The sequence below is a fragment of the Rhinatrema bivittatum genome, chromosome 1 (genome assembly GCF_901001135.1).
Source record: "Rhinatrema bivittatum chromosome 1, aRhiBiv1.1, whole genome shotgun sequence".
Taxonomy (NCBI): Eukaryota; Metazoa; Chordata; class Amphibia; order Gymnophiona; family Rhinatrematidae; genus Rhinatrema; species Rhinatrema bivittatum.
This window is the reverse complement of record NC_042615.1, coordinates 733,237,971-733,261,035: the sequence shown is the minus strand read 5'-3', so window position 1 is coordinate 733,261,035 and position 23,065 is coordinate 733,237,971.

Below are 23,065 nucleotides of genomic sequence, written 5' to 3'. Positions count from 1 at the left end.
CTGGGACATGGGGGAAGTCAGGAGTGAGGGTCAGGCAGCTCCCCCCTGTCTGTGAAGCCAGCCTCTCACTAGTAATGCAGGGAGGGAGCTGTCTCAGACTTCACCATCCTCCCCCCCCCCTCACCCACACACCATTCACTAGCTGGGACATGGGGGAAGTCAGGAGTGAGGGTCAGGCAGCTCCCCCCTGTCTGCGAAGCCAGCCTCTCACTAGTAATGCAGGGAGGGAGCTGTCTCAGACTTCACCATCCTCCCCCCCCCCTCACCCACACACCATTCACTAGCTGGGACATGGGGGAAGTCAGGAGTGAGGGTCAGGCAGCTCCCCCCTGTCTGTGAAGCCAGCCTCTCACTAGTAATGCAGGGAGGGAGCTGTCTCAGACTTCACCATCCTCCCCCCCCCCTCACCCACACACCATTCACTAGCTGGGACATGGGGGAAGTCAGGAGTGAGGGTCAGGCAGCTCCCCCCTGTCTGTGAAGCCAGCCTCTCACTAGTAATGCAGGGAGGGAGCTGTCTCAGACTTCACCATCCACCCCCCCCCTCACCCACACACCATTCACTAGCTGGGACATGGGGGAAGTCAGGAGTGAGGGTCAGGCAGCTCCCCCCTGTCTGTGAAGCCAGCCTCTCACTAGTAATGCAGGGAGGGAGCTGTCTCAGACTTCACCATCCTCCCCCCCCCCCTCCCCCACACACCATTCACTAGCTGGGACATGGGGGAAGTCAGGAGTGAGGGTCAGGCAGCTCCCCCCTGTCTGTGAAGCCAGCCTCTCACTAGTAATGCAGGGAGGGAGCTGTCTCAGACTTCACCATCCACCCCCCCCCCCCCCACCCACACACCATTCACTACCTGGGACATGGGGGAAGTCAGGAGTGAGGGTCAGGCAGCTCCCCCCTGTCTGTGAAGCCAGCCTCTCACTAGTAATGCAGGGAGGGAGCTGTCTCAGACTTCACCATCCTCCCCCCCCCCCCCCTCACCCACACACCATTCACTAGCTGGGACATGGGGGAAGTCAGGAGTGAGGGTCAGGCAGCTCCCCCCTGTCTGTGAAGCCAGCCGCTCACTAGTAATGCAGGGAGGGAGCTGTCTCAGACTTCACCATCCTCCCCCCCCCCCCTCACCCACACACCATTCACTAGCTGGGACATGGGGGAAGTCAGGAGTGAGGGTCAGGCAGCTCCCCCCTGTCTGTGAAGCCAGCCTCTCACTAGTAATGCAGGGAGGGAGCTGTCTCAGACTTCACCATCCTCCCCCCCCCCCCCCTCACCCACACACCATTCACTAGCTGGGACATGGGGGAAGTCAGGAGTGAGGGTCAGGCAGCTCCCCCCTGTCTGTGAAGCCAGCCTCTCACTAGTAATGCAGGGAGGGAGCTGTCTCAGACTTCACCATCCTCCCCCCCCCCTCACCCACACACCATTCACTAGCTGGGACATGGGGGAAGTCAGGAGTGAGGGTCAGGCAGCTCCCCCCTGTCTGTGAAGCCAGCCTCTCACTAGTAATGCAGGGAGGGAGCTGTCTCAGACTTCACCATCCTCCCCCCCCCCTCACCCACACACCATTCACTAGCTGGGACATGGGGGAAGTCAGGAGTGAGGGTCAGGCAGCTCCCCCCTGTCTGCGAAGCCAGCCTCTCACTAGTAATGCAGGGAGGGAGCTGTCTCAGACTTCACCATCCTCCCCCCCCCCCCTCACCCACACACCATTCACTAGCTGGGACATGGGGGAAGTCAGGAGTGAGGGTCAGGCAGCTCCCCCCTGTCTGTGAAGCCAGCCTCTCACTAGTAATGCAGGGAGGGAGCTGTCTCAGACTTCACCATCCTCCCCCCCCCCTCACCCACACACCATTCACTAGCTGGGACATGGGGGAAGTCAGGAGTGAGGGTCAGGCAGCTCCCCCCTGTCTGTGAAGCCAGCCTCTCACTAGTAATGCAGGGAGGGAGCTGTCTCAGACTGGTATCAGGGTTAGGGCACTGTGTGCAGGAAGATCACAACACTCCTGGTATTAATAGGGATAGGGCACTGTAAGAGATGACTGTAGTAGATTGAATAAAGATCTGATGTTTCTGCTCTCCTCACACCAAACAAAAACAACACACAAGCAGAGAAGCCCTTCTTACAAAGCTGAGCTAGTGAGTTAAGTAGGAGGAAAAGTAAACATACTGGTGCCAGTGTGGCTACTTAAAAAATACACTTACCAACAATCAATTACATATATTTGAACTGTGTACAGTTCCAGCCAGGACCACCTTTCTAAAATGCACAGTGATTGGCAAATTCAACATGCACTAGCATTTCAGGTGCCTGCTAACAAAAATAATAAACAAACAAGTTCTAGTCACGTGAGTGCTGATCATTACATTACTTTTTTTGTCAAGCTTCCAACTGTTTCCATTTCACATCCCCCCAACCATATTGGTAACATCAATAGATAAGAGCACAGCCAGCCAATAGGAATACATACATACATATTCTTTCCTAAGTGACCTTTACTGACCTGGGAAGTGTGAACACTTTGTTTCATTTTCTGTTGGTGTTCGTTAGTTTCCAGTTCCATTTCCCATCCCCCCAACCATCACCTCAGTGGTAACCTTGGTAACATCAATAGATAAGAGGGCAGCCAGCCAATAGGAACACATATTCATTCCTAACTGACCTTCAGTGACCTGGAAAGTGTTTATTTGTATCATTTTCAGTTAGTGCGCACTAACGGGGAGTTAGTGCGCACTAACACGATTTAACGATTTTTAACGATAAATCGTTAGAATTTCTATTGTATCGTGTTCTATAACGATTTAAGACGATATAAACATTATCGGACGATAATTTTAATCGTTGAAAAACGATTCACATCCCTACAAAATAAAGTTTTATTGATGCACACCATTACTGAGGAAAGATCCTATTGATTCCTTTGTCTCAACAGGGTCTCGGCGTCCTGTAGAAATTGCTGTGGCTTTGATGGGAACTGAAAGCGAAGGTTAGTATTCTTTGTGCTCTAGCAGCAGGACTTCTCCACCATCTCCAATTACAGCTTTGTTCCCTCCCCTCCCGTTCTAAAACAGCCCAGTAGTGAAATTAATTCTGGGTGCGCTGTTTGTGGAGATGGAGAAAGTCTACAAAAGTGGACTCCATCAAGGGCCAGGATTCTCTTGACAAGAGGAAAACAATGGCTGAATTGGGATAACTGCAGAAAGCAGCATGGAGAAGCAGGATATTCCTGCTTTAGGACTAGTGGCTGTGTCAATGTCTGCAGAAAGGTGTGATGGAGATGTGAGTGAAGTCTCTACCACTAGGAAGAATATTACACTAGAGGATATATGGATCATTGTTACAAGGATGGAAGGAAACTTTATTTTGTGTGGTATCTAATAAGTATACATTTATGTATTTATTTATTTATTTATTAACTTTTATTTACCGACATTCGTGAAACACATCATGCCGGTTTACAAAGAACTCAGGCGGGAAATACAATAAAACAATAAAAAGCAATATAACAATATAACAGTAAAACATTAATAACAGAAACAAAATTCAGAATACAAAATGAACCAAAAATGGAGCAATAACAAAAGGGGGGAAGGGGACAGGTCAAGGGGAGGGAGGGAGGGTAGGGGTAAGGGGGTATGGGAAAAGGGGATGGGGAGCGGGAGGGGAAAAGGCATATCTAGATGAAGAATAAAACAAAGATAACATAGAATAGAGGGAGGCTATGTACAGTAGAAATATGTACAGGTATTATTAACTTAAGTAGTACTACGGAAGTGTTGGAAAAACCGGCCATATTAAAATGGGCGACGGTATTCACTATGATATAGTTTATTTAACGGGAGGCTGGGGGTGTAAAGGGAGAGAGGATTACTGGGGGAGAGGGTGGCGGCCGGGTGGCCCAGGAATCTAAGGATGGCTGCGGGGGGGGAGAGGGGAGGGGGATTTATTGGTAAAGTTGCAAACAAAATTTCAATTCAGGATAAGAAGATGGATCTTCTGGAAGGGAAAGTAACCACTATGAAAGGCCAGATCACTAACCTACAGTTATCTAGTGTAGCTATTGCTAAGGACTGTTTGAATTTACACAATCAATTAGAAGCAACAGAGAACTGTCTCAGATAGAGGAAACTTCAAATTTTGAATTTTTTGAAACTAGGCTATTGGCTCCACCAAGAATTAAGAAATACATGAAAGAGACACTTAAGACACCATGGAGAGACTACCCATAGGTCTACATTATGTATTACTTGCTGAAGGGGAAGCAGGAGACAAATTGTGAAGGGGTAGCCTGATTGGTTTACCATCTCCAGATAGCCTAGATCTTTTTGTCTTCCTAGAAAGTTTAATTGAAGAGATTCTGACAAGAGTTGCACGTTTGGTGACTCTTAGCTCTGAATCTGAAAATAATTGGTTGCTTAAATTATACTTTAAATATATAAAAGTGTTTTCTTGTGGTCAGGCTATAAATATTTTGCCTGATTCAGCCAGGTCTACCCATATTCGTGGAAAGGTGTTCCTTCTTTTGCAACAGTGTGTGGAAGAGCTGGGAGCTACTTATTTTGTTTTAAATTTTCATGTAGAAACTTTGTAAATTATATAAAAAAAAAATGTTTGTGTTTTTTGACCCATCTCAAATGGAGATTTTTTAATAAGATAAAATGCCTTTGAAATTAATTCTCTTTGTATCTTTTTAAGAGGTTCATTGAACATTTAGGAATCAGAGTGCATTTTTCTTTGTTTTCTCTATAAAAATATACCTTTTCAATTCTATTTTGTCCATCTCCTTATCTTCTCACTTTATTGTGGGCTCTGTTTTCGCTGTATTTGTAAATTAACAAGATTATTGGATTTCTGATGAGTATTCTGTAACAGTGCGATGCATTCTTGATTTGTATGCTTTGTGAATCATTGTTTGAAAATCAAAATATAAAATAAAAAAAGAATACCTAATTAACACATGAGATCTTTGGCAGTTTGTGACACCTATATATTGTGGGAGTGGAGAAATTTCCTGTTCCTGTAACTCCTCAGTAGCAGCTGGTGGTCTCATTGCAATGCAAATACAATCAATTGCCCTCAAGACTGACCGAAAATTAGCTATGTCATAAAAGTCTCTCATGGTTTGCTACTGGTGCTGTGTTTCTCGAGAAAAAGAAATATATTGATTAGTTCTCCTGAGAGAAGCATCAAGAAATTGTTGCATACAGTGAGAAATGGCTGACTGGTAATCCCTGTGGTGTCACCAACAGTGGTCTGGAAGCTGCCTGTAGCTAAGGCTGTAGAGACTTAAATCATCAGGAAACACATGACTTCTCTGCATTAGGCTTTCTAAATCTCTCTGTAATTACTGGCTGTAAAATTATTTGTCTGTCAATTTGTATTTCCCTTTTTATATGCTTATTTTTTACATAATGTTTTAATTCTGTGCACTACCCTGAGTCAATTTGAATTGAGCAGCATAGAAATTCAAGATATAATTCAAGATATGATTTATCTATTTATATCTAATGATTAGATAAACCTAAAAGCCTGATTCTGGGCCTATAAACCATTTCTAAAGAGTGTCTTCTTTTCCTCTGCTGTCTCTGCCTCTTCTCACATGCATAACTAAAAACATATACATGAGAATAACTTATTATGGGAACATGCAAAACCCCAAAGAATTCTACTAGCCACAAAACAATACAACGAGCATTCACATTCTACAAGATATGAGTTTGCACTTATCCAGTTAATAGTTGGTGCAAATATTTGCACATGCTTGAGAGGAGGTGTATGCCTGCAGTGTATTGGAAATGCAATGTACACATACTTTTTTCAAACATGCTCTCTAAATGCCCCATTTGTACATGTGTGGAGACAGTGAATGGATTGTTCCCTGTTTGAGTGAATGGTTGGTTAAGACACATCCCTTTGCCTTAAACCTATGGTTAAGGTTTCTTTGAAAATAATAAAAGTTTTTGTGACAAGTCATCTGTGGGTTGCCCCAAGAATGAGTGGTCTTATGTCTGGAGAGGTAAATCCAGATCAATGACAGTGAAAACAGGAAAGCTGGGTATCTTACATCTATGCCAACCATCTTGTACTCGGATTGAGCCCTCGGGTGTTGGTGGCTAGGGAGGCAACAGGAAAGTGGCAGGCCCCCAAAATAAGCACGGAGCTAGAAGACTGGAATGGAACAGGAAGCTGCAGTATACTGGGAAGCAAGGAACATGAAAGAGGACAAGCAGGAAAAATAAGGCAGAAACCAGTAACAAAGAATTTTTCTGGATTTTGGAAACAAAAATGGAGCCAGAGTATGAGGATCAGGGAGTATGACCAAGCTCTGCAAACTATGCAGGAAAGAAGATTGATGCTGGGAGAAAATGAAGGGTACAAGGCTGAGAGGACTGAAAAATGTTTTAAAAAATAAAATAGTCCAAGCAGCTCACAGCACTACTGTCAGGCCAGAGGTGAATTCATCAATGGATCCTCACAGTTTTTTTCCCCAAAATAGTGAGATCTCTATTGAGTAAGTCAATGAGTGGGAATATTATCCAGCTAAAGTTACCCGGATAACATTAGCCAGATGTTCAACGAAACTTACTCGGATAGTGTTCTGCTGAAAATATTCAGATAAAGTTATCCAGAAAACTTTAGGGCAGATACTTGTCTGGCTAGACTTACCTGGTTAACTTTCTCTGGGCTGAATATCAGCACTCAGACAAAGTGAAAGCTTGCCCCAGGAATACCCCCAGCAGGTAGGCGGTGGTGAAACCAAGGTGAATTCCAAACTTCTTGCAGAGCAAGCGCCAGTAATTAGCTGTGAAATGAACTCCATGGTTGGAAGCAATATGTTTCGGAAGTCCATGGATGCAGAAGACATGCGGGACGAAGAGTCTGGCAAGCTCCAGAGCTGAGGAGAGCTTAGGAAGTGGGGTGAAGTGGGCCATCATTGAAAAGCTGTTGACCACTACCCAGATGACGTGGTGACCGTCCGAAGGGGATAGATCAACTATAAAGTCTGTCGACAAATACGTCCATGGCTCCTCGGGAATGGGTAGAGGCTGAATTAGGCCCCATGGGGCATCCCGCCAAGGGTTTCTGCCTGGCGCAAGTTGGACAGGAGTCTACCTGGGCCTTGACATCATGTGCTATGTGTGGCCACCAGTAATAGCGCTGTAGCAGGTCCAAGGTATGGGCTCTTCCTGGGTGTCCTGTGGTGAGCGAGTCTTTCGGTGTAGACAATTCCAAGGAGGCAGGAGGCAAAAGTAATATCAGATGTACCAGAGGTCAAGACTAGCAGCAGGCAGGAAGACTCAGGAACAGTTCAGAGACTGGGGCCGGCAGCTAGCAAGAAGAGTTGGTGGACAGGCAGATGGTCAGGATAGGTGGCAAACAAAGCAGAATCCAGAGACGATCCAGGGTCAAAGCCAGAAGAGCAATCTAAGGGGACGAAGAACAGGAACCAGGATCAGGACCACAGAGTCAGGAGTAGGAGCTGGAAGTGGAGCTGGAGTAGGAACAGCAACCATGAACAGGAGCAGGATCACAGGAAGTAGGAACCAAAGAACAACTCGCACTCTGAGCAGAGTAAGACCCATTGCTGAGGCGAGGTGGGAACGGCAAGGCAGGGCTTTTATACCTGCCCTGCCTGGCGTCAACTTCTGGGGCTGCAGGGAACTTCCTCACTGCTGGCCCTTTAAATCACTGGAAGTAGTGTGTGTGCATGCCTAATAGGGCCGTGGGAGTCATCGGTGCGGTGGTTTCAGGAGGCGCCACGAGGGAAGAGGCAGTCCATGGTGGCAGGAGCCAGTGCTGGAGGCCCAGGCAGCTGAAGGCCAGGGCAGGAGCGAGCCTTCTGTCTCTCAAGGTGAGGGGACCCGGCCATGTGGCCCTGCGGCTGGGGCGCCTAACTATTAGCATCCATCATATTCCATAGTCATGGCTAAGTTTTCTTGGATGAGTTATAAATTTTAAAAGCCTGACACGTATCAATTAGGGGATGTGCAAATATGTTGGGCCAGTTTGCGCTAAACAGATTTTAAAAGCTACCTGGATACACATGTACTTGCCGCTATGAACACAAATATAAAGTTTTCAAAAAAAGGCAAGACGTGATCTTGGTCTGGGTGGGGAATGGGTGTTCTGTGATATTTCCTAAAATTTGTGTGTAAATACTTATCCGCATTGGCGCACAGTGGGGTCACCTGCTGCGTAACTGTACTTCTGCTATGGATGACATGTAAATTGTAAAACAAAACATTCTAGGCAGATCAGCAGGGTTTTAAGGTTGGGGCTAGATGGGGGGGAAGGGAGGCTATTAAACGGGGGGTGGGGGGGGGGGGTGCTGCTTGGATTCCATTTGCGGCCTTCACCCGACTAGAGCCTTCCTGAACTGTTACCTCCCTGAGGTCTCCGGAGCTTCCAGTTCGGGTCTAGTCCATCCTCTCTGGGAGACCATCTGAGGCCCACCTAAGTCTAGGCGGTCCGGGTACACAAGGGCTCAACCTGCGGAAACCCCGGACTGTTATTAGCGAAGCACCAGCCAGCCTCTGTCTCCTCATATCCTCTGCCTCCTGGTGGCAGGCACTCTCTGGGTCCAACCAGAAGGCTGTACCAATCCTGCACCAGGCCAAGGGTCCACCTCCAGCGCAATAGGGGGAAGTGAACAGGTGTGAATAAGAGTTAGAAAAAGGAGTGCTGAAAATGATAAAAATGTCCAGAATGTTAGGAACATGCATAGGAATTAAATATAAAGAAGCAGCATGGTCGCCGCATTTCAAAAAAGATAAAATTGTGATGGAGAAGGTACAGAGAAGAGCGACCAAAATGATAAAGGGCTGGAACAGCTCCCCTATGAGGAAAGACTAAAGAGGTTAGAACTGTTCAGCTTGGAAAAAAAGCAGATCCTAAATAAAAAGACATAGTATGGGCAAAGGCTATCGGCGCCATTTTGAGTACTGGCATCGGACAGATGGAGTGCAGGAGGTCGCTCCGGGACCCCCGTTGGACTCCTAGGGACTTTTGTCCAGCTTGGTGGGGCCTCCTGACCCCCACAAGACTTGCCAAAAGTCCATCGGGGGTTCGGGAGCGACCTCCTGCACGCCGGCCGGCTGATGCCGGTACTTAAAATGGCGCCGATCTCCTTTGCCCACACTATGTCACAGGTACCAACGGTCGGCCCCTGTGACATAGTGAGGGCAAAGGCGATCGGCGCCATTTTGAGTACTGACATCGGACTGCCGGCGTGCAGAAGGTCGCTCCCGGACCCCCACTGGACTTTTGGCAAGTCTTGTGGGGGTCAGGAGGCCCCCCCCCAAGCTGACCAAAAGTCCCTGGGGTCCAACGGGGGTCCTGGAGCGACCTCCTGCACTTCGGCCGTCCAATGCCAGTACTCAAAATGGCGCCAATAGCCTTTGCCCATACTATGTCACAGGGGCTACCGGTGCCATTGGTCAGCCCCTGTCACATGGTAGGAGCACAAGATGGCGCCAATGACCATGTGACAGGGGCTGACCAATGGCACCGGTAGCCCCTGTGACAAAGGCTATCGGCACCATGATGAAACCGGCACCAAGGGTGTGAGAGAGCAGGGGATGGCTCGCGGACTCCCTGCTGGACCACCAGGGAGTTTTGGTAAGTCTTGGGAGGGTCAGGAGGGTGGGGGGTTGTAGTTAATTTTAGCTGGGACACGAATAGAAATCGCCGTATTAACCCATCGGGGTGCCATACGGCCGAATGCAATGTATCTGCTCCCCGACGAATCCGAATCATGAATGCAACGTATGGCATCCCTCTGCACATCCCTACCTTCTCCTGCTTGGATCTTGGACTGTACTTTGACCCCTCTTGTGTACCGAACCCTCGGACAGGCTTGGACTATTCTGCGATTCTGTCTTCAGACTACTACGACCTGCTGGAGGCGCTAGCCATCTGGAACCCATGACCTGCAGAAGGCGCCTGCATCCAGACCTCTCATCAGTCTTCAAAGGAGTCTTCTAAAGTCCCAGCGGCTGGATCCCTACGGGCTTCTCCTGGGGGACATTGAGCTTCCAGGGTGAAGTCTTCGTGCAACAACAACAACCTACGGCCTTGCCCTTCGATGGTAGAGACCTAAGGGGATCTCTTCCCTTTCAGGTAGTGCTTACTCTACCTCAGAACAGGGGTTCACCTTCAGGTTCATAACAGTAACACTGTACCAATTTGTCTGTGTGTGACTCTTGTACTAGTTCTTAGTGTACATTTTTATTATTATTTATTTATTTATTTTTTAATTTATTTGATATTTTTATATCCTGAAAAATCCAAATAAATTGTCCAGTGCGGGTCACAAATAAAATACACAGAATAAAAATATAATATAATTTAAAAGCCATCATCAACACAGAACAACACATCAATCCATAAAAGAATCTTTAAAATTTAAACTTTTTACTAATTTCCTATCAAGCATTCCTTGCAGCATTGATGCCACTGTGCTTGATGCCATATCCCTCTCTCTATGCCTTGAAGTGATCATGCCATTCTTCTTTCTCCTATGTCCTCAGTCTATGCCTTGGCAAATTCATGCCACTGTGCATGCTGCCTATATCCCTCACGCCATGCCTTGTATTAGTCAAGACACTGTTGGTGTCCTTTGACCTCTTTTGGTGCCCTAGGGTGTTCATATCACTGTTTCTGATGTTTTGTTCCTCTTTTATTGCTTTGGGCTCTTCATGCCCTGCTCCTCTCACAGTGCTTTGGGCCACTGTTGGTGTCCTTTGACCTCTTTTGGTGTCTTGGGGTGTTCCTGACACTCTTGGTGTCTTGGTATTGTCTCTGCTACTAATGCCTACCAGCAGCAAGTTTCATAAAACTTTCAATGAAAGTTAGAGACAAAAATAAGTTGCATTGCTTCTCCCGTTGACTTTAATGGAAAATAATTAAACAAATGACCCAAATGAAACAAACACACTTCTGATACAAACCAAATGAACCAAATGAAAGAGAAAGCATGTAGTAATAGCTAATGTGTACCACAGCATTCAGATAGCGAAAGAGACATGGTTAAGATTGTGCAAAGTGAAAAAAATACTGCTTCACACAATATTTCCGTGCTCTATTAAAGCCAGTTTCCTATGCCTTTTCTTTTGAGGGTTGGTTAGGCACTGGAGGAAAGAGACAAGATAGGAATTTTTGGAGAGAGAGGAGAATCTATCTGTTACCTGAGTCTTTTGTCCTGTCTTTCTTCTTTTCCTTGTGTCATTATCTTTTCCATTGTCTGTAGTCTTTATCTGTGGGTGAAAGAAGAATATGAGTGTTTGCTGTATTTTTCTTGTCTGTTTGTACTTTTTGATTAGAGTGTGAAAGGGCAGCTTGTGTGTGCGTGTGCTCTAGCAAGGATGGCAATTGTCAGGGGAGTTATTTATTTATTTATTTATTTACGATTCTTATATACCGCACAATGGGTAGGGGACTATCCATCTAGGCGGTTTACATATTATTACATACACAAGCAATGTTACACATTAACAAACAGATCATAAAATCATATACAAACACATTAAAATTCATAAAATAATCAAATAAATTACCAAGGTCATGTAATGTAATAAACTTAATATATATTGTATGCATGAGTGAAGAGATGAGTTTTTAACAGTTTCTTAAATTCTATACAGCTAACTGTCAGATGGATATGTTCAGGCAATGAGTTCCACAGTAGTGGACCGCCAACAGAGAATGCTCGTTTACGGGTTAGTGCTAAACTTACGGATTTTACTGTAGGTACTTCAAGAATGCATTTATCAAGAGAAAGGAGCTGTCTAGAAGGTCTGTAAATTCATAGTAGTGAGCATAGCCAGATGGAATTAGTATTGTAGAGTAGATTGTGTATAGTAGACAGAATTTTGTAAGTGATACGGTATGAAATTGGTAGCCAGTGCAGATGTTGTAGAACTGGGGTAATGTGATCTGTCTGGGGTGTATTGTATAACATGTGAGCGGCTGTATTTTGTATCAATTGTAAAGGTTGTATAGTGCTTGTGGTAAACCAAGATAGAGAGCGTTACAGTAGTCTAGTGAAGATAGAATTAATGCCTGGGTAATCAGTCGAAAGTCGTTCGGAAGAAGGAGTGGTTTGAGTTTCTTTATCATATATATTTTGTAGAAAGATTTTTTTACGAGTTCGGATATATGATCGGTCATTGTCAGTTTTGAATCTATCATTACACCTAGATTTTTTGCATGAGGTTTTATATTGATGAGTTGGTTCTGGAAAGTGAAAGTTGGTGGGGGTCGGTGAGCTGAATCGGGTACAGTAGATAAGTAGATTAATTCTGTTTTACTTGTGTTTAATTTGAGTCTATTGTGGGAAAGCCATGTTTTTATTGTGGATAGATATAAATGTAATAAAGAAAAAGTTTTTGACCAGGAATCAGTGAAAGGTATGATGAATTGTATATCGTCTGCATAAATTTTGAAGTTGAGGTCTAGTCCGGCAAGCAGGCGACAGAGAGGTAGTAAGTAAAGATTAAATAGAAGAGCTGAAAGTGGGGGAGCCTTGTGGTACTCCTGTCTTGGTAGAGTACCAGTCAGAATAATAGGGACAGACAGTGATTCTTTGTTTACGGTTGGTTAAAAAGGAGGAGAACCATTGTAGTGCAAGATCTGTAATGCCAATCTGAGATAGTGTAGCAAGTAAAATGTCATGGTTTAGCGTATCAAACGCGGCTGAGATATCGAGTAGTACCAGTATATAATTAGAGTTGGAATCAAAGCCTCTGATAATTGAATCGAAAGATGATATTAACAAAGATTCTGTGCTGTGGCCTTTTCTAAAACCATGTTGATTATTATGTAATATATTGTTCTCTTCAATGTATTAGTGGGTCAGATAGGCATCTGACCAGAGTGAGTGAGGATAGAGAGGAGAGGAGAGGAGAGAACAGGAGGAACTGGCACATAAGAACATAAGAAATTGCCATACTGGGTCAGACCAAGGGTCCATCAACCCCAGCATACTGTTTCCAACAGTGGCCAATCCAGCTACAAGTACGTGGCAAGTACCCAAACACTAAGAAGATCCCATGCTACTGATGCCAGTAATAGCAGAGGCTATTCCCTAAGTCAACTTGATTAATAGTCGTTAATGGACTTCTCCTCCAATAACTTATCCAAACCTTTTTTAAACCCAGCTACACTAAATGGAGGGAGGGTGGGCTAGAAGTGGGCCAGGGAAAAAGAGGGCTGGAGTGCTAGTGGGGTTAGAGGTAACAGGGAGCTGCAGGACAAAGGCAGAGCATGGGAGCATGGAAATGGTAGTAGGAAGTGGCGGAGGGAAGGCAGGAGAGTGAGGGAGGTGGAGGAAAACAGGTGCAGGCAAAACAGTTGAGGGAGTGGAGGGAAGGAGATTACTCTGTTGAGGAGTGGGAGTGAAAGGAAGGGCAGGGAGATGGGAGTGGGCAGGAGAGTCAGGAAGAGGGGAACTGACCTCACCCAGAAGTAGCAGCAGCAGCACTTAGGTCAGGCAACAGCAGCGTGCCCGCAAGTTCTCCCAAGATGAAAACAACATGCTAATTGTGAGATTTTTGGAAAACTATTACCAGCTCTTTGGGTGGCAGGTAGAAAAAATCTCCAAAAGCAGCAAGACTATGATTTGTAGCAGGATTTCCCATACGACTACCAGCAAGGGTGGAGGAAGACGAAGTAGTGAGCAAATAGTCCACAGATTTTTTTTACTTCAAGGCCAGCCTAAATAACAAGATCACCTGCATAAAAAAGTATGAGAGGGAGTCCAGAGGACAGGCCCCTTGCCTCGTAATCCTGGTAGCAATGGAGCAGAGATAAACTGGGACCAGGTCTTCAAGTGAGTGGCACCAGATCTGGACACAGCTGACAATGAGGTGGCAAATGAGGGGAGGGTTTATGCCAGGTAATAATATGTTCACCTTTCAGATTAGAAAAGTGATCACCTTATGTTAGACATCAAGACAAAGAGTAGTCTACTTCACTAATGAGCTCTTCTGCATTCTCTTGCAGGATTCAGCACCCAACAGGCTAGGAGACAGGGGCAGAGGGCAACACAAACAGCTAGAGAGAGGAAGCCAGCAGAAGACAGAAGAGCAGAAGGATGTGACAGAGGAGCCGGATCTAGGTGAGCTCACATTCTCCAGGTTGCTGCCAAATATGAGTCGGGAGGTAGATATGGAACACTGCAACCTATACACCACACCATGCACAGTGAAGAAGACAGACAAACATTAGGAGGAAGAGATGGGCTGCTCTATAGTCTTCAAATGAAGAGAAAGCTGACTTCATGCAATTAGGGTTCACTCTAATTATGCAATCAGCTCCTGCTGAACAACAGGTACCCCACAGCAGTCAGAAGATACAATAGCCAAATCTTCTTCTGCATGACAGCACACTACACTATGATATGAGATGTTTACAAAGGGAGTTGCAACTAATGTGCCAGGTCCAGAAGCAACAAATGCTGACACTACCTCAGGGCCTGAACAATCTCACAGTGGCAATGAATAACTTAAAAATATCCATTAAGTTGACAGTCACAGATTTGAACACTACCTTCCTGCAGGCAGTACAAGCTTCCAGTCTAGCATCCACAGTGACCACAACTAGGAGTAGTTTCAGGCTTTCAGCCTGTGGCCTGGGCAGAGAGGAAGAGGAGTCCCCAATAAGAGGACCAAATGAGATCCCAAAAAATGAACACCTGGAGAGTTGCCTTACACTGGGTTTCCAGTGCCAACTGATCCTAGTTGCTGGGCTTGCCCTGGCTGAAGATTCCTTGTGCCAGGGTGACGGATGGAAGGCTGACTGCTGAGTCTGCTCTGGTTGAAGATTCCATATGCTGGGATGATGGGTAGAAGGCTACCTGCTAGACCTACCCTGTCTCGGGCTCCTCATGATGACACGTAAGCACAAATGATACTTCCTGATCAATACCTTCTCCTCAGAAAGATCAAGCAATGTGGTATGTGCACAAAATATTCATTACCACTGCAACATGTGTCACCTGCTCACAGGTGCCTCCCTGCCTTCTCTTTGGTGCTAGTTTGCTGCACGAGTGTTGCTATGCTATAGTTTACTGTGAAAAGCTAAAGATTTCCCTCATCTGCATAATTTGCATCTGTTTTTTTGCCCTGTTGTACAATATTTTACCGCAAGATGTGAAATTTATTTGGCACATTGTCATTTAATGCGCGATCCTATCAGTCCTATTGCAGCTTAGTGAATGACTCTCCCTAAGTTAAGTGCCTAATAGTAAAAGATAATGCTGAGCTGCTTTTTCCTGCCCTAACTCCACCACCATAACTGTCTACATTTAAGGGACCTAAATTTAGGCACAATGTGGAATTGATACAATTATAGAATTCAAGCTTGGCATTATTAAGAATGGTAAAATATTAATGCCACATTGGCTCAAAGATTGCAGGTTTAAACATAAAGATAATACCTTCACTTCCAAAGACGTTTGCACAATGATTATCAAAAGCATTTCTGGTACATGCTTAAAACTGGATTTTGCATGTGTAAATGCACTTTAGCTGTGTAAGTGGGCTTTTGAAAATTGCTACAGTATATGCCATTGAATTGTCAATAGGTTGTAGCTGTGTTAAGTGCACTTAACACGGATAAATAGCTTCTGAAAATTAGTATGATAATATGTTACATTTACATGCATAATAAACCTTTAAAATTCACTTGTTAGGGTTTCATTTTCAGCAGCTACATTATATAAAAGTCTAGTTTGTAGTGCTCACATCAATTTCAGCTCAGGGTTAAATTTTCCAGAGCAATTAGTCCAAACATATAGATAAACAACTTGTTTAACTATCAAAAGGTCAATATTCAAAGGCATTTATCTAGATAACATGTGAGTTATCAGGATAAATGCCAATGTTTGAATATTGCCTGCATCTAGTTAAATTTTAGTGTATGTTTGGCAACTTGCAATATTTTACACCTGCTAATTATCTTGCATAATTGGTATCAGACTTGTTTATTATATATTATTAGCTGGGAGTAAGGTAGAAGAACCAGGAGGGTCTCGAACACCTGGAGAAGAACTGGGTGAACTGGTGGAGTAATTCTAAACTGGAAATTTCAATTATGCATACATGTTTTGAAATATCATGATATTGATTGGGAAAGCCCAGCTGTGGTATCTTCTAGAAGCAGGGAGATTCTGAATTTTCTGCAAGGAGAACTGTGCTGTCAACTGGTAACCAAATCCATAAAAGAGAGGGAAATACTGTATCTGGTGCTTACCAATAGACAAATTATCTCTGAGATTGTATTGGATCATCATCTGGGAACCAGTGATCCCTGGATGGTGGGGTTCAGTACTAAAGCACAGGAGATTAATCTGGGTGAGGGTCCCAGACTTCAGGAAAACTAACTTTGTTAAAATGGAGGAGTAACTCAAGAAGTCATTAGCTGGAAGGCAAAATTAAGGGGAAATAGAAAAGAAAAGAAGTGGACAAAACTAAAAGGAAATATTATATGAGCAGCTAACCTTTTTATTAGGAAACTAAATAAAGTAAGATGGAAAAGAGGCCACTATAGCTTTCTAAAGAAGTAAGGGAGAAAAGGAAGGTTAGCACTCATAAACTGCAAGAGATCGCTGAAAAAGGAAGAAAGACAACAATATCTGGAAAAGCTAAGAGAAGCTAGGAAAAGAGTCAGGAATATAAAAATTCATATGGAAAAAAATTGCAAATATGGTAAAAGGGGAGGGGAGAGGAATAAGACCTTTTTTTTTTAGATATGCTAGTGATAGACGAAAGTAAAAAAATGGTACTGACTCAACCTCACCTCATAAATCCTCATTCTAAAGCCTCCTTTCCATTACAACATAAGAACATAAAAAATTGCCATAATTTATTCAGACCAAGGGTCCATCAGTCTCAGCTTGCTGTTTCCAATAGTGGTGAATTCAGATTACAAGTACCTGGCAAATAACCAAATATTAGATCCCATCCTACTAAAGCCGGTAATAAGCAGTGACTATTCCCTAGGGGTGTGCATTCGTTCCCTACAAATTGGCAATCCGCAACGTATAGGGACATATTCGTTGTATTTGTGCGGAAGTGAAACATATCGCGATTCCCCACAAATACAACGAATCTTTGCCGAATTATTCGGACGTCTAAAGGAGCCAATTTAAACAAACCCCCCACCCTCCTGACCCCCCCAAGACTTACCAAAACTCCCTGGTGGTCCAGCGGTAATCAAAATGGCACCAATAGCCTTTGCCCTCACTATGTCACAGGGGCCGATGAAAGTTCATAAACTGCTTTCAGTCAGGGAATAGTAGAGATGTGCAGAGGGATGCCATATGTTGCATTCGGGATTCATATTCGTTGGGGGGCAGATACGTTGCATTCAGCAAGGGGGGGCCCCGATACGTTTATATGTTAATTCTTATTTGTCCTGGCTAAAATTAAATTAACTACAACCCCCCCTCCTGACCCCCCCAAGACTTACCAAAACTCCCTGGTGGTCCAGCGGGAGGTCCGGGAGTCATCTCCTGCACTCACACCCTTGGCTGCCGGTTTCAAAATGGCGCTGATAGCCTTTGACCTACTATGTCACAGGGGCTACCAGTGCCATTGGTCAGCCCCTGTCACATGGTAGGCGCAACAGATGGCAAGCACCATCTTGTGCTCCTACCATGTGAAAGGGGCTGACCAATGGCACCAGTAGCCCCTGTGACATAGTAAGGGCAAAGGCTATTGGCGCCATTTTGATTACTGGCAGCCAACAGCCCAAGTGCAGGAGATCGCTCCTGGACCCCCGCTGGACCACCAGGGGCTTTTGGCAAGTCTTGGGGGACTCTCCTGACCCCACAAGACTTTCCATAAGTCCAGTGGGGATCCAGGAGCGACCTCCTGCACTCGGACCGTCGGCTGCCAGTATTCAAAATGGCGCCGATAGCCTTTGCCCTCACTATGTCACAGGGGCCGATGAAAGTTCATAAACTGCTTTCAATCACATTGACTTAGGGAATAGTAGGGATGTGCAGAGGGACGCCATATGTTGCATTCGGGATTTGTATGTGTCGGGGGGCAGATACATTGCATTCGGCAAGGGGGTCCCCCGATACATTTATATGTTAATTCTTATTCGTCCCGGCTAAAATTAAATTAACTACAACCCCCCCTCCTGACCCCCCAAAGACTTACCAAAACTCTCTGGTGGTCCAGAGGGGAGTCTGGGAGCCATCTCCTGCACTTACACCCTCGGCTGCCAGTTTCAAAATGGCACCGATAGCCTTTGACCTACTATGTCACAGGGGCTACCGGTGCCTGTCACATGGTAGGAGCACAAGATGGTGCCAGCCATTCATTGCTCTTACCATGTGACAGGGGCTGACTAATGGCACTGGTAGCCCCTGTGACATAGTAGGGCAAAAGCTATCGGCACCATTTTGAAATCGGCAGCCGAGGGTGTGAGTGCAGGAGATGGCTGCCGGACCCCCTGCTGGACCACTAGGGAGTTTTGGTAAGTCTTGGGGGTGTCAGGAGGGAGGGTTGTAGTTAATTTAATTTTAGCCGGGACGAATAAGAATTAATAGATAAACGTATCGGGGGCCCCCCTTGCCGAATGCAACGTATCTGCCCCCCGACGAATACGAATCCCGAATGCAACATATGGCGTCCCTCTGCACATCCCTACTATTCCCTGTCAACTTGATTGAAAGCAGTTTATGAACGTTTCCTCCAGGAAATTATCCAAATCTTTTTTAAACCCAGCTACACTAACCACCCCTTAGTGCGCCCCTTTGTGCAGTACCCGTGACTTAAAATTATCTATCTTGAACCTGTTTTCAATAACATTATCTCACAATGTCTTCTAATCTTAAAATTTTGATTTCAGTTTGCATAAACAATGGAAAATATCAATAGAACCAGATAAGCAGGAGAAAAATGTACAAGGAAAAAAATCAATGTAAGGAAACCCTTTAATAGAACTTTAACAAATATTCACTGCAATAATATTACTATGATTAATAATTATTTAATTTTAATGCTACTGCTGATAAATATACAATCTTTGACAAAAAAGACAGTAATAATTTCAGACCTACTGAAGCAGTGCCTAGCATCATTGCTATAACAGAAACTTGGCTAAAAAAGCCAGACTCAGTGCTGGTTAACCAAACTTCAACTCCAGATTATACAATATTTTCTATACCTCGATCATATTGTAAAGGAGGAGATCTGATGCTTATCGCAAAAAAAGTTCTTGATCTGAATTTATTACTAAAGAATATTTCTTGCCCTATGGAGTTGCCCTATTTAATTCAAACAATCTACAAATTTGATTATTATATTGTCCACCACGTTTGCTGGAACACAATACCTCACCAACTCAATAAAACTCAATAAACCAGTACCAATCATATTAGGAGATTTCAACTTACATATTGATAACATCCCACGGTCCACCACCTGTAACACCCTCATTGAATCACTGTCTGCGCTAGGTTTTGAAATAGTTGCATCAGGTCCAACACACAAAGCAGGGCACACTCTAGATCTAGTGTTCATTAATCTCGCAGCTCTCCACCCACAAAATACACTCAAATACCATGGTCAGATCATTTTTTAATTCAATTAAAGGTTTCTTTTAATTCAAGCTCAATATCAGGAACTCATCATCCTGAATCATTTTCATACCGTCCTCCAATAAAGATTGAGGATCTTCAAAACGAAATAGAACAAAAATAAATAACCTAAAATTTCTAAATAGCAAAAATGCCACACTTTCTTGGTTAGAATTTTCAAACAGCATAGCCAATAAATTAAATGCAGTAAAAACAATAACAATAAAAACTCAAAAAAAGATCACAAGCCCTGGTATAATAATGAAATTAAATCTACAAAAAGAACTCTAAGAAAAAAAAATTGGAGAAAAAATCCTACCACATCAAATCTGACGGCATATAGAAGTTTCTTGGCATACTACAAGAAACTTATTCATTATACAAAAAAGGATAACTTTAGTAAAAAAATCCAAAATTTTCTCCATAACTCAAAAATACTTTTTTTGATTCTCCAAAAGCTCATTAGAAACCCTACTGATGATAACTGCCCACTCCCAGAATCAAAATGTACCAAAATTGCACACGTGTTTAAACAAAAAATAGTAAACCTATCATCAGGTATCAACAGCAATATGAACCAAATAATTAAGATGAGCATCAGAGAGGGTAAGAAATGGTCAAAATTTGATGAAACTTCATTCGTGGAAATTCAAAATTTGATTTAAAAAATCAATTCTGCAACACACCCACTCGACAATATTCCCATCTGTGCACTAAAATCAATAGCTCATTTAATTTCTATCCCAATAGCAAAAATAATCAATTTATCACTAAATGAAGGTTGCTACCCTCAAATACTCAAATGTACAATAATTCAACCAATTTTTAAAAAATTGCTTAACACCGTTATCCAATTTACAATTCTTAGCAAAGTTAAGAGAAAAAGTAGTACAGAAACAGCTGACAGAACACCTTGAATATAACAATATTTTATATCCTCGCAATTCGGCTTTAGAAAGCACCATAGCCCTGAAACATTACTCCTTGTTCTCACCAATACTGTCCTTAGAGGATTCGATAGTAGACAAAGTTATCTACTAATATTGCTAGACCTGTCAGCAGCATTTGACACTAGGAACCATACAATTCTTTTAGACAGACTAACAGAAATTGGACTGACGGATACCACAATCAAATGGTTTTCTTCATACCTCAAAAAACGCTTTTTCCAAATTAAAATAAAAAACACTATTTCTGATAAAATAGAACTTGATACAGGAGTTCCACAAGGGTCCTCATTGCCTGCCACTCTGTTTAACATTTATATAATTCTGATCTGTCATTTTTTAACCAGACTCGGCCTCACACACTATATATACGCTGATGATATTCACATTTTAATTCTGATCAATAACTCAATTGAGACAACCTATAAACTGACTGTGATGTATCTGTTTATGATTAAACAATCATTAACAAACATGAAATGAATTCTGAATGTTGACAAAACTGAAATTATATTGTTGGACAGGATGTCATACTGCACCAAACCCTCAAACCCTCAAACCGAGACTAATCTTGTAATAGAGAATAAGGCACGTGACTTAGGAGTTATCATTGACTCCGAAATTATTTTCAGAAAACACATTGCCAATAAATTGAAAGAAGGATATAATGAACTTCATACACTCAAACAGTTAAAACCCTTACTAGACCAAAATAATTTTTGAATAGTGTTCCAAACTTTACTGTTTTCCAGTACTGATTACAGCAATGCAAATACAAAAAAATATGATCACCTTACACCTGTGCTGATTTCATTACACTGATTACCGATAAATTTTCATATAAAATATAAGGGGCGGATTTTAAAAGCCTTCCGGATTTACGTGCACAGGGCCCTCGCATGCCAGCGCGCCTATTTTGCATAGGCTGCCGGCACGCGCAGAGCCCCGGGATGCGCGTAAGTCCCAGGGCTTTGTAAAAGGGGCGGGGAGGGGGCGTGTCGGGGGTGTTCCCGAAACAACGCGGTGTTTCGGAGGCGGGCCTGGGGGCATTGCGCCGGCCTGGGGGCATGGTTGAGGCCTCTGGACCAGCCCCCGGGTTGGGTGACGGCGCGCCAGCAGCCCGCTGGCGCGCGCAGATTTACATCTGCTTTTAGCAGGCGTAAATCTGCCAACAAAGGTAAGGGGGGGTTTAGATAGGGCCGGGGGGGGGGGTTTGGTTAGGTAGGGGAAGGGAGGGGAAGGTGGGGGGAGGGCGAAGGAAAGTTCCCTCCAAGGCCGCTCCGAAATTGGAGCAGCCTCGGAGGGAACAGGCAGCGCGCGCTGGGCTCAGCGCGTGCAGGTTGCACAAATGTGCACCCCCTTGCGTGCACCGACCCCGGATTTTATAAGATACGCGTGGCTACGTGTGTATCTTATAAAATCCAGCGTACCTTTGTTCGTGCTTGGTGCGCGAACAAAAGTACGCGATCGCGCAATTTTTTTAAATCTACCCCTAAATCTCTCTTTATCATACATAAAATAATCTATGGTGAAGAAACAGAATGGCTAAATACAATAAAGATGTGCGTCGTTTAAGGTTTTCGGGTCGGGCTGCGGTTCGGGCACCTTGGGGAAAATGTCGTTTTCCTGCGGCTCGCTTTTTTTTTTTTGGGTGATTTTCCATGAAAAAAAACCAAACCACTCCAACCCTTCAAATTTTCTTAATTACAACCACCCCCACCATCCTGATCCTCCCAAGACTTTATAAGATTGCACCAGCCATCCACTGCTCCTACCATGTGACGGGGCTGACCAATGGCACCGGTATCCCCTGTTACATGGTAAGGGCAAAGGGCCACCGGTACCATTTTGATTCCTGGCAGGCCCGACGGCCCGAGAGTGGAAGATCGCTCCCGAGACCCCCACTAGAACACCAGGGCTTTCAGTAAGTCTTGGGAGGATCGGGATGGTGGGAGGTTGTAATGAAGTAAATTTGAAGGGTTGGGGTGGGTTTGGGTTCTTTTTTAAATAATTGTGCCCCTCCCCCCCATGATAATCCAAAAAATGATTTTCCTTGAATTTTTGGTGAAAACCCGATCGCTTTTTGGATCCTCTGATCCATGCCGAATTGGACAATTTCGTTGAAATTTTCCAATTTGGCAAATATGAATGCACATCTCTAAAATGCAACCATCTAACTACATACACCACAAAGGAACCTAAGATCCACTAACAAAGACCTTTTAACCATTCCAACAGAACAGACATCATATCTAATGCAGGTTAGCCCTTTCAACCCTAGGTTCCTCTGGTGATAAATCCATCAACCCTAAGCTCCTTGAGAAAACCAATAATTTTTGTCAATGTGCTATTTTTAATATTAGTATTGTTTGCTGCCCATAGGGCTCCTGTACTGGTATTATGTGGGAACGGAATAAATCAGTATGTGATTATACCGGTTTACCGGGATAACGGATGATATTGATGCTAGGCCGTCCCTGAATTCAGGGACAATAAGAACATAAGAAAATGCCAAACTGGGTCAGACC